Here is a 12,228-nt window from a genome sequence, read left to right as displayed (position 1 = left end):
ATAAACGGTTCTTGTTCCAGAAACCTCAATACTAAGGGTAAATCCCACTTTGGATATAAGTTCTTTCTTGGTGGTCTCAATCTTAATACAGCTCTAATGAATTGTTGTATCAAAACATTCTTTGACCACCGGACTCCCGAGAAAGCTGACAACGCAGATACTTGTACTTTTATCGAGCTGAGACTTAAGCCGAGATCTATGGCCTTTTGCAAAAAGGTAAGTATATGTGCTACTGTGGGTTTCTGTGGATCTATCTGATTCTGGATCGCATATTCCACAAATTTTTTCCATATACTGCAGTATACTTTATTCGTTGACGCCTTTCTTGCGCTCTGTAAAGTGATAACCACTTCCTCTGGACATCCTAGATCTCTCAACTTTCTCCTCTCAGTTTCCATGCCGTTAGTTGTAACTTCTGTGGGAAAGGATGCAGAATACTGTTCTGAGATAAAAGATTCGGCAGTGGAGGCAGATGAATTGGTTCCGATATAGCCATCTGTAGTACAAGTGGAAACCAAGGCCTCCTGGGCCAATATGGTAGGATTACAATTGCTGTCGTTTTCTGTGATCTCAGCCGTTGTAGGAATCTGGCTATCAACGGCGTTGGTGGATAGGCATATACAAAGTTCGGCCATGGCTGGCTCATTGCATCTATCCCTTGTGACATTTGGTATGGGTACCTGGAATAGAAGTTCGTCAGTTTGTTGTTGTATTTTGTCGCAAACAGGTCGATCATTGGGGTGCCCCAATGTGTCACTAGTTGGTTGAAGATGTCCTGATTCAGTGACCATTCCAGGTTGTTCGGTGACGATCTCGAAAGGAAATCTGCTATCGTGTTCTCCTTCCCAGGAATGTAAAATGCCGTTAGATTGTTTAATCTGTCCTGTGACCACATCATAATTTTCTCCATTATATTCATCAAAGTTCTGCTCCGCGTACCCCCTTGTCTCTGGAGATAAGCCACCACCGTCTTGTTGTCTGAATGTATACATAGAGAGGTTTTTGAAACTTGTCTCTCGAATGCTTTTAAGGCTAGGAGGACAGCTGTAAGCTCTAACTCGTTCGAGACTACAGGTGTTTCCCATGTCCATTGGTTCTGTACCGCTAGATTTCCACAGACTGCACCCCAACCTTTGCTGCTGGCATCGGTAGTTAAAATTGTCCAAGATTCCGGTTCCAGAGAGGTGCAATTTTGGAGATTGTGCACATTCTTCCACCATAGTAATGATATTCTCATCTCCTGGGACATGAATATTGTTTGTTGGTAGTCCTTCTTCTGCCATTGCTGCAGGAAGCCTAGTTGAAATGTCCTTATGTGCCACCTGCTCCATTTGACTAGTGGTATTGTTGACGTGAGAAGTCCTATCACCCTTAGACACTGTCTTGCTGACAACTTGGTTGTAATCTCCATTTGTTCTATGACCTCCTTTATATGAAGAATCTTCTCCTGAGGAAGAGACACTGTATTGTCTACTGTATTGAACTGAGCCCCCAGATAAATTAGATGTTTTGTCGGGGAAAGGTGACTTTTTTCTAGATTTACTAGCCATCCGAACTCGGTCAGAGTAGTCAACACTTTTTCTCGATTTTGTACGATTTCTTGCTTTGTCTGGGCCAACAAGAGGAGATCGTCCAGGTAACTGTATAACCTTATCTTCTTTAGTCTGAGGTACGCCACTAGAGATTGCAGAATTTTTGAAAAAGTCCGAGGCGAAGTTGAGAGGCCGAAGGGTAGTGACATGAACTGAAGATGAGTATTCTCTATTGTGAATCTGAGAAACTGTTGAAAGTTTTGATGAATGGGTATATGAAAATAAGCATCTTTGAGGTCTATCGACATCATGTAATCTCCGGGTTGAACTGCAGATATGATTGTTTGTATTGATTCCATCTTGAATCTTTCTACTGTGATAAATTTGTTTAAGTATCTCAGATCGATTACCGGCCTCCATCCACCAGACTTTTTTGGTACGAGAAAGACAGGTGAGTATATTCCCTTGAACTTGTCCTGGCGGGAAACTTCTTTTACCACCTCTTGTGCTATCAAGTCAAGTCAAGAACTGTCGTAGAATCTCTCTCTTTTCCTGCGATATCGACATCTTTGTTGACCTGAATCTCATAATGGGAGTTCTTTTGAAGGACCAAGTGTGACCTCTTAAAATTGTATTGGTTACCCAAGGATCTGCTATCTTTTCTTCCCACACCTGTCCGTAGATCTTTAGGCGTGAACCCACTGGATGGATGTGGGAGGATACACCGTCAAAAGGACTTGGTCGTCGTTTGAGAAGTGGATACTGTTGGCTTATTAGATCTTTGGGTAGTAGCTGAGTTGACTCTCCACGTTCTGCGGAACTCTCGTCCTGGCTTATATGTTTTTGCATCCCTGAATCTTGACTGCGTCTGATTTCTCTGGAAAAAACGTTGTCTTTTCACCCTCTTTTCTTGTGGTATTAGGGTAGATCTACCCCCTGTCACCCTCTTAATTGCTTCTTCTAGTCTTGTACCAAACAGATTTCTTCCATCAAAAGGGATCCTCACCCAGGCCTGCTTTGATGTTGGGTCTGCCACCCAGGGTTTCAGCCAAAAGGCTCTTCTTGCCGTAACTGACGAAAGTAAGGTTCTAGAAGAGGCCCTGATTGTGTCTATGGACGCCTCACCTACGAAATCAGAATCAGAATCAGAATCAGAATCATCTTTATTGTCGCCAAGTACACCGATTGGTGTGCCCGGAATTGCTTGTGGTTCACATGGCAAATGGCAGTTCGGGAACATATAACATATAACAACGCAAGGCAAACATACAAAGCAAACATTTAAAGCAACAGCAAACATATAAAGCAATGGCAGGATTGAGTCTTGGGAGGGTCAGAGTTTACAGCTATGAGGGAGGGTTTCCCTGAGGGCTAGAGTGTCTCAGTGGTCGGACCTGGTGGTGGTGGGGGGGGTCTTGAGTTTAGCGAGTTCATCAGGAGGACCGCTTGGGGAAAGAAGGTGTTCATGCGCCTGGTGGTTTTGGAGGGGATGGATCTGAAACGGCGTCCTAATGGTAGTGGCTTGAAGTAGCGCCTGCCTGGGTGGGAGGGATCGAGTAAGATCTTGGAGGCCCTTGCCTTCATTCTCATGGAGTAGAGGAGATCTAGCGAGGGTAGGTGGGCGCCAATGATCTTTTCTGCTGTGTTTAGCACTCTGTTCAGTTTGTATTTGTCCCTGGCGGTTGCTCCTGCATACCAGACGATGATGGAGCAGCAGAGGATGGATTCGATAGTCGCGGTGTAAAAGCTGGTAAGCAACTCCCGTGGCATACCGAATTTCTTCAATTGTCGCAGGAAGAATAACCTCTGCTGTGCTTTCTTCTGAGTTCTGGTAATGTTTTGCCCCCATTTGAGGTCGCTTGTTATAGTTGTGCCTAGGAACTGGACGCTTTGAACTCTGGAGACCTCAGACCCATCAATAAGCACGGGGAGAGGGGCAGGAGGGAGTTTCCTGAAGTCCACAATCAGTTCCACTGTCTTTGCCGTGTTGAGAACGAGTTTGTTGTCCTTGCACCAATTACAGATCTTCTCGATTTCCTTTCGATAGGCGTCCTCCCCATTTCTGTCGATGAGGCCAATGAGCGTGGTATCGTCTGCAAATTTAATGACTTTGACGGAGTCGGTGGCCGAGGTGCAGTTGTTAGTATACAGAGAGAACAGGAGTGGGGACAGCACGCACCCTTGCGGTGCGCCAATGTTTGTGGTTCTCTCGCTGGAAAAGCGACTGCCAAGTTTGACCCGTTGTGTTCTATTGGAGAGAAAGTCCTTTACCCACTTGCAGAGGAGGGAATCTACCCCAAGATACGTAAGGTTATCGATCAGGATGTCAGGACAGATGGTGTTAAAGGCTGAGCTGAAGTCCAGGAAAAGGACCCTGGCGTAGGCTCCTGGTCTGTCAAGATGCTCCGAGATGTATGCCAGGCTGACATTGATGGCATCGTCTACTGATCGGTTTTCTCTGTAGGCAAACTGGTGTGGTTCGAGGAGGGTGCTGGTGGAGTGCTTCAGGTGGGCCAGCACCAGCCTTTCGAATACTTTCATGATGATGGGGGTCAGGGCTACGGGTCTGAAGTTGTTGAGCTCCGTGTTTCCTGTTTTTTTGGGGACTGGAATGATTGTGGACCTTTTGAAGCAGGAGGGGACCTTCCCTTCCGATAGGGATCTGTTGTAGAGAGAGGTGAGGATGGGAGCTAGTTGGATTGCACAGGTTCTCAGGCAGTGTGATGACACCCCATCCGGGCCTGAGGCTTTCCTGGGGTTGAGTCTGCGAAGGTGTTGTAGCACCTTCTCTTCTTGCACTGCGGACAGAGCGGGGGTGCCGCTGGCCGCTATTAGGCCCTTAGCGTCCTTTGTTGCGGATGTTGTGGAGTCCAGTGCTGGCTGGGATGCTGAGACCACGGGCCTCTTGGGTTGGTGTTCAAACCTGCAGTAAAATTCATTTAGTTCCTCCGCCAGTTGGAGGCTGGGGGCTGCGTGTTGCTGGGGGGGTTTAAAGTTCGTGGCCGCCCTGAGGCCCTTCCAGACTTCCCTCGAGTTGCCGGACTGAAGGCTGAGGCCTACCTTGTTAGAGTAGGTCCTCTTTGCAGCTTTTAGTTCTCTGTTCAGGGAATTTCTGGCTTCTCTGAACTCCTCTGGGGTGCCCGTCCTGTGCGCCTCTTCCTTGATTTTCCGTAGACGTCGAAGGTTGCTGTTGAACCAGGGTTTGTCATTCGGGAAGACCTTGAAGGTTTTGGTTGGAATGCATGTGTCTTCGCAGAAGCGAATGTAAGAGAGGACATTTTCTGACCATTCCTCCAGCGTGGATGCCTCTAGGACCGACCAGTTAGTGCATTCCAAGCATGCCTGCAGCCTCATTTTTGCATCCTCTGTCCACTTCTTAACAGTTCTTGTGGCGGGTTTTGTCGTCTCAAGCTGCCTTCTGTAGGTAGGGATCAGGTGGATCAGGCAGTGGTCAGAGTTCCCGAGGGGAGCACCTCGAGTGGCCTTGTACGCATTTTTGAGGGCTGTGTAGCATCTGTCCAGGGTGTTGTGGTTCCTGGTGGGGCAGGTGATGTGCTGCTGAAGGTGGGGCAGCTCCTGTCGCAGGTTTGCGCTATTGAAGTCCCCTAGGATGATAATGAGGGCCTCAGGGAAGGCAGTTTCCCACCCCGCGATATAGTCACTCAGTGCTCGTAGGGCATTCCTGGTGTTGGAATCCGGGGAAATATAGACCCCCACCAGAATGAAAGAGGAGAACTCCCTGGGTGAGTATCTGGGCCTGCAGTTAATGGCTAGGAGTTCGACATCTGGGGAGCAGAACTTGCTGAGGGGTGTTATGTTGGTGCACCAGTCAGAGTTCACATAGAAGCATATGCCACCGCCTCTCTTTTTCCCGGAGAGTTCGTGGTCCCGATCTGCCCGGAAAAGTAAGTGGCCTGGCACCTGTAGGGCATTGTCCGGGACGTTTCCATTGAGCCAGGTCTCCGTGAAGCAGAGCACTGGGGTGTTCCTGCTTAGGGAAGGTTTGCGGCCAAGCAGTAGGAGCAGTTCATCCACCTTGTTTGGGAGGGAGCAAACGTTCGATAGGAGTATGGCTGGTATGGGTGTATATAGTCCCCTTCTCTTCAGCCTCACCCGAGCCCCTGCCCTTCTCCCCCTATGGCGGCGTTTGTTGGGAGGGCCTCTGGCGCTCCCAGTCAGGAGCGCAATGTGGGCGCTTACTGTCTCCCACAAGGAAGTTTCAAAGGGCCGGTCACAGCAGGCAAGGTGCTCCCATTTCAGGAGCTCCGCTCGGGATAGGATGTGGATGGGTTTGGTATCCCCTGCGAGCAGTTTCCCTACGCTCATGCCTGGGAGGGCAGCAGCTGGTGCAGTGTGCAGGAGCTGGCAAGGCACAGAGGGAGAAGCAGGCTGAGTAGCTTAGTGCGGTGTGCGGGAGCTGGCAAGGCACAGAGGGAGAGCAGGCTGAGTAGTCTAGTGGCGGTGGTCAGTGCGTGGGCAGAGCGCAAGCGGAAGCAGGCACAGATGGAGGGCCCAGAGAACAGTGCAGCGGTGCAATGCATAAGAAGAAGGAGGTGCAGGTGGGTAGGTGGAAGCAGGCACAGATGGAGGGCCCAGAGAACAGTGCCACACAGTAACAGCAGTGCAGTAACAGGTTCAGCATAGTCTCACCATTCCTCATGTCCTGTCCTGGGGAGGGGGGGGGCCGGCAGCAGTTGCAGGAGTGAGGATCCTTGTTGAGGCGGCAGCTTTCAAGCGGACCTCGAGAGTAGGGCCAGTGCAAGACAGGGCTGCAGTGGGGACCCTAGTTGTAGCGGCCGGCAGCAGCTTTCAAGTGGATCTCGTCCTATCATCCCTCCCTATGGGTGGTCCGGTGGTGAGCTGTGGCAGATGTGTTTCCCCTCTACGCAATGTGCAAAGGGAGGTTCGCTTGCCGGGAGAGGAGAGAGGGCCAGGCAGCCACGTGGCAGCCACGTGGTGGATCAGCTGGATGCCGGTGTTCCGGCAGCGATGGATCCCGTGTGACCTCAGGGACTCTGTGGGCAGTGACCCCGAGACTCCTAGCTGGATGTCCGTACCTGGTGAGGGGGCTGGTTGTGTGAAGCCAGGAGCCAGAGCGCAGCTGTCCGCGGCTGATGGAGTGGCTGGATGTGTAGGCCTGGAGACTGTGCCGCTGCCCTGGAGAGCGTGGAGCGGCTGATGCAGCCAGGAGCCTGTGTGCTGCAGTCAGCGGCTGGTGGAGAGGCTGGACGTGCAGGCCTGAGACTGAGCCGCTGCCCTGGGAGCCTGGATCGGCTGATGCAGCCAGGAGCCGGTGTGCTGCGGTCCGCGGCTGGTGGAGGGGCTGGACGTGCAGGCCTGAGACTGAGCCGCTGCCCTGGGAGCCTGGATCGGCTGATGCAGCCAGGAGCCGGTGTGCTGCGGTCCGCGGCTGGTGGAGAGGCTGGACGTGCAGGCCTGAGACTGAGCCGCTGCCCTGGGAGCCTGGATCGGCTGATGCAGCCAGGAGCCGGTGTGCTGCGGTCCGCGGCTGGTGGAGGGGCTGGACGTGCAGGCCTGAGACTGAGCCGCTGCCCTGGGAGCCTGGATCGGCTGATGCAGCCAGGAGCCGGTGTGCTGCGGTCCGCGGCTGGTGGAGGGGCTGGACGTGCAGGCCTGAGACTGAGCCGCTGCCCTGGTAGCCTGGATCGGCTGATGCAGCCAGGAGCCGGTGTGCTGCGGTCCGCGGCTGGTGGAGGGGCTGGACGTGCAGGCCTGAGACTGAGCCGCTGCCCTGGGAGCCTGGATCGGCTGATGCAGCCAGGAGCCGGTGTGCTGCGGTCCGCGGCTGGTGGAGGGGCTGGGCGTGCAGGCCTGAGACTGAGCCGCTGCCCTGGGAGCCTGGATCGGCTGATGCAGCCAGGAGCCGGTGTGCTGCGGTCCGCGGCTGGTGGAGGGGCTGGACGTGCAGGCCTGAGACTGAGCCGCTGCCCTGGGAGCCTGGATCGGCTGATGCAGCCAGGAGCCGGTGTGCTGCGGTCCGCGGCTGGTGGAGGGGCTGGACGTGCAGGCCTGAGACTGAGCCGCTGCCCTGGGAGCCTGGATCGGCTGATGCAGCCAGGAGCCGGTGTGCTGCGGTCCGCGGCTGGTGGAGGGGCTGGACGTGCAGGCCTGAGACTGAGCCGCTGCCCTGGGAGCCTGGATCGGCTGATGCAGCCAGGAGCCGGTGTGCTGCGGTCCGCGGCTGGTGGAGGGGCTGGACGTGCAGGCCTGAGACTGAGCCGCTGCCCTGGGAGCCTGGATCGGCTGATGCAGCCAGGAGCCGGTGTGCTGCGGTCCGCGGCTGGTGGAGGGGCTGGGCGTGCAGGCCTGAGACTGAGCCGCTGCCCTGGGAGCCTGGATCGGCTGATGCAGCCAGGAGCCGGTGTGCTGCGGTCCGCGGCTGGTGGAGGGGCTGGGCGTGCAGGCCTGAGGACTGTGCCGCTGCCCTGGAGAGCGTGGGGCCCGAGAAGGATGGAAGCCTTGCTGGGTGGGGAGCCGGTGGCCGCCGCTGCAGACTGGGTGCCAGAGGTCAGTGATGCAAAGTCCTGGGCTGGGATCTGTGTGGCTCAGGGAGCCGCGGCTGTGATGACCCGTTAGGTGGGTTTCTTCTGTCTTCTGCCCCTATACTAATCTAAACTAAACTAGACTTAAACTAAGCTAGACTAAACTAAACTAAAAACTGCCGCTATCTTAATGTCTTGCATTGCTGCTAAGATATCTTCCTTTTCTGCGCCTGCGTTGACTAAGTCTTCAACATTTTTTGACCATGCTTTTATTGCTTTCGCCACTGATGTCAAGGCAATCGCTGGTTTTGCTGACGATATTGAAGAGAGATAGATCTTTTTTAAATCACTGTCGATACGACGATCAAGACCTTCTTTAAACACTACGGAATCTTCCATGGGAAGTGTCAGATTTTTCACCAGGTTGGAGATGGATGCATCCACTACTGGTGCAGAAGATAGGAATGGTGCTTTTCCATCTGCTATCGGATACAGTTTCGACCATCTATTTTGTAGGGAAGGTTTTTTATCCATTCTCTCCCAGTCGTCTGTAAATAATTCTTTTATTTCATCCATTAAAGGGAAAGCAGTAGTCTTCTTTTTTAAGTGCGGGTAGTATTTACTCGTATTTTTGGGTGTAGTCTCTGCTTCCTCCCAATGTATTGCTGTCTTAACAGCATGAATTAACGGTTGTACCAACGTGAAATCGAAGTTTGAAGATACTTCATCTATATCATTATCATCACCACCGTCCTCTAGTGCTTCCTGTGCTTCCGCCATAGAGGACAAATTTTCCTCTGGTGCCGGTATAGGCCTTGTATCAGGCTGGACAGTGCTTGCAGCTGTAGAAGCCATCTGTTCTAAGACTGTCTGTTTGATGATCGCTACAATACTGCTTGGACTATATTGTTGTCGATCTCTTGAAGTACTTTCTCGGATAGTTGTAGTATGTTGTGGTGATCTTATTCTTGATCTTGATCTAGATCGAGATCGTGATCTTTCATAATTTGTCCGTCTGGACTTTGATCTAGAATCCTGGTAATAATACTGATTACTATGGTCTCTCGATGGCGATCTTCTATTATATCTTGAAGACCTTTGTGGTGTTCCAGACCGTGGTCTTGAGTGTCTGTCCCTTGATTTGGATCTCGGTCTTGGAGACCTGTGGGAAGCAGACAAATACAAATCACTATTAGTGATTTTAATATCATAGGGGAATCCCTTTAACCCCCTCCTTTTTTTTTTTTTTTTTTTTAAAGAAATTTTTACCTCTTTGACGTTCTTTCCTTATCTTTGTTTTTTGATTTCCCCATCTTGGACTTGTCTGGGCACAGTACACACTCTAAGCAAAAGACAAAATAATCAAATACAACCATGTACAACTAGATGTCCGAGCGAGACCTATGCTACAATGCCATGTGCCTAAGAAATTAAGTACGTACTTCTATGATGCTGAAAATAGAAGCTTGGATCCCCCACGCGACTGGAGTGGCCAGAGATGCTCCTCAGACGCCGTCTGATATAAAGTGAGCACTCTGTAAGGATCGCGCCGGCCTTAAATACCCATGACCAATCAGATGCGATCCTGCTCAGACCTCACTAAAGATGGCCGCCACCGCATCCTGCCCTTAGCGGCTCAGCCAATCGGTGAGCCGCTAGTGCCCTGACGCACTTCCGGAATTCGAAGGAAGACGGAAGTAACATGGCGGGCGGACGCCTGAACGCTCGCACGGCTATGAAACAAAACAAAAACTGGTAAGCTAAAATGTCAGCGGTACTGTGCCCAATAACGGAAAAATTTTTGAATCCTATTGCCATATAGAGAATATAAATGCCAGAATGTTTCCGTAGCCGATGAAAACACAGTTTGAAAAAGGGATTTACTCTGCAAATGTATATTATATGCATATATAGCTATAGTCATTCTATCGGCTCATTTAGATGCCCAGAACATTTCAGGGGAAGGGTAACCCCTGCTATAGCATATCTTCATGGTACCTGGCATTCTTCTCCGAGGGGTAATCTTGTAATTGCAGACTCTAAATTTTGATTAATCCAATCCATCCATAACCTGTCAGGGAGAGGACAGAAAAAAGAATGGCCGTAGGCGGTCAACTGAAAACTTTTATATTAATGAGCCTGTCAGGGTTAATTGGATCAGGAATTAACCCATGAGTATGTGGCCATGGAGGCACCAGGGAAACTCCAGTTGTTATCTCTATGCAAAAAAGCCATTAAGCTCTCCGACTAAGTTAGTCGTGGAGAGGGCTGTTATCTGACTTTTATTATCTCAACTGTTCCTGGACTATTTACTTTTCCTCTGCCAGAGGAGAGGTCATTACTTCACAGACTGCTCTGAAAGAATCATTTTGAATGCTGAGTGTTGTGTAATCTGCACATATTATAGAATGATGCAATGTTACAAAAAACACTATATACCTGAAAATAAAAATATGAGAATATTTTCTTTGCTGCTAATCTACTAGTAATTATTCATAGTACACAACCAATTCATTATATCATATATATTTTTTCGCTTCAGTGTCTCTTTAAAGCAGATTGAAAACAACGGAAAAAAAAGGTAGTTTATGCTGTATGTCCAAGTCCAGAGTTCTCCAAAAGTAAATTACATTTCCCCATGTTATGTATAACAACTCAGGACTCAACTTACAAACAAACTCTTGTAACAGAACCTGTTTGTAAGTAGCAGAACGCCTGTATTTTAAAATACTTAAATGTAATTGTAACAGCACCAATGGTTGGTCGATGTGCTCTAATCGCCTTTGGAGTCACAAGTTACAAGTCCATAAACTCCATCAGATTAGCACCATCTAAAATCAGTTTTATTCAGTAATCTTCAGATAAAATGTTACATCAGATAAAAATCCACATGTGGGTATGCCTCAGATGACGCACAGGCGATACCCACATGTGGATTTTTATCTGATGTAACATTTTATCTGAAGATTACTGAATAAAACCGATTTTAAATGGTGCTAATCTGATGGAGTTTATGTATTTTAAAATACTGTCATATTTAGGAGATGTATATTTTTTCAAAATAAAACTATTCAGTTAGCCGAGAATTTCACACCTCAAATATCTCCATCCATTCCTAGTGAACTAACAAACTATTGAAGCAATACAGCAGGTTCGCTGAAGCTCTTTAAAGGGAAGGTTCAAGCAAAATAAAAAAATGAGTTTCACTTACCTGGGGCTTCTACCAGCCCCATGCAGCCATCCTGTGCCCTTGTAGTCACTCACTGCTGCTCCAGTCCCCCACTGGCAGCTTGCCGACCTCGGAGGTCGGCGGGACGCATTGCGTACATTTTTACGCATTCCCGCTAGTGCAGGAACATTAACACATACATTTTTACGCGTTACTGGTTCAATGCGTAAATTTTTACGCATTGAACCAATAATACGTAAAAATGTATGTGTTAATGTTCCTGCACTAGCGGGAATGCGTAAAAATGTATGCAATGCGTCCCGCCGACCTCCGAGGTCGGCAAGCTGCCAGCGGGGGACCAGAGGATCCATGAGTGACTACGAGGGCACAGGATGGCTGCATGGGGCTGGGAGAAGCCCCAGGTAAGTGAAACTCATTTTTTTATTTTGCTTGGACATTCCCTTTAAAGAACCACTATTGCGAAAATTGTAAAATTTAAATACTTGTAAACACATACAAATAAGAAGTAAATTTCTTCCAGAGTAAAATAAGCCATTCATTAATTTTCTCTTATGTTGCTGTGTCACTTACAGTAGTAGAGATCTGACAGACCCGACAGGTTTTTGGACTAGCTCATCTCCTCACGGGGATTCTCAGAGTTTTGTTTTATTTTCAAACGCACTTAGTGAACAGTAGTTGCTCTGTTCAACTTCCACCAAAGTGTATGATGAGCAGGGAGGCTGGCCAGCATCATTGTATAAATCCTTTTCAGGGAATGTATTTATAAAGAATAAAAGCCATGCTGAGAATACCCCATGGAGAGATGGACTAGTCCAAAACCTGTCGGCTCTGTCAGATTTCTACTACCTGCTGTAAGGGACAGCAACATAGGACAAAAGTATAAATGATTCATTTTACTCTGGAAGAAACGTACTTCTTAGTTGTATGTTTACATGTATTCATCTTTCACGATAGTGGTCCTTGCACAACGCTGGCAAATGTAAAATTACAGTTGTTCAAAAGC

The 12,228-nt window shown here is 49.3% G+C and overlaps 1 protein-coding gene and 1 long non-coding RNA gene across 2 annotated transcripts in view; one reads left to right on the top strand and one right to left on the bottom strand.

Annotated features, from left to right (window-relative positions):
• LOC137525226 (uncharacterized) overlaps window positions 1–12,228 on the top strand; it is a 100,158-nt gene that overhangs the window by 38,534 nt on the left and 49,396 nt on the right. The gene's annotated exons all lie outside the window — the stretch shown is intronic.
• SLC15A2 (solute carrier family 15 member 2) overlaps window positions 1–12,228 on the bottom strand; it is a 98,398-nt gene that overhangs the window by 61,862 nt on the left and 24,308 nt on the right. The window lies entirely within an intron of this gene.

The sequence above is a fragment of the Hyperolius riggenbachi genome, chromosome 7 (genome assembly GCF_040937935.1).
Source record: "Hyperolius riggenbachi isolate aHypRig1 chromosome 7, aHypRig1.pri, whole genome shotgun sequence".
In the NCBI taxonomy this organism is placed as follows: domain Eukaryota; kingdom Metazoa; phylum Chordata; class Amphibia; order Anura; family Hyperoliidae; genus Hyperolius; species Hyperolius riggenbachi.
This window is presented reverse-complemented; position numbering and strand designations above follow the sequence as displayed.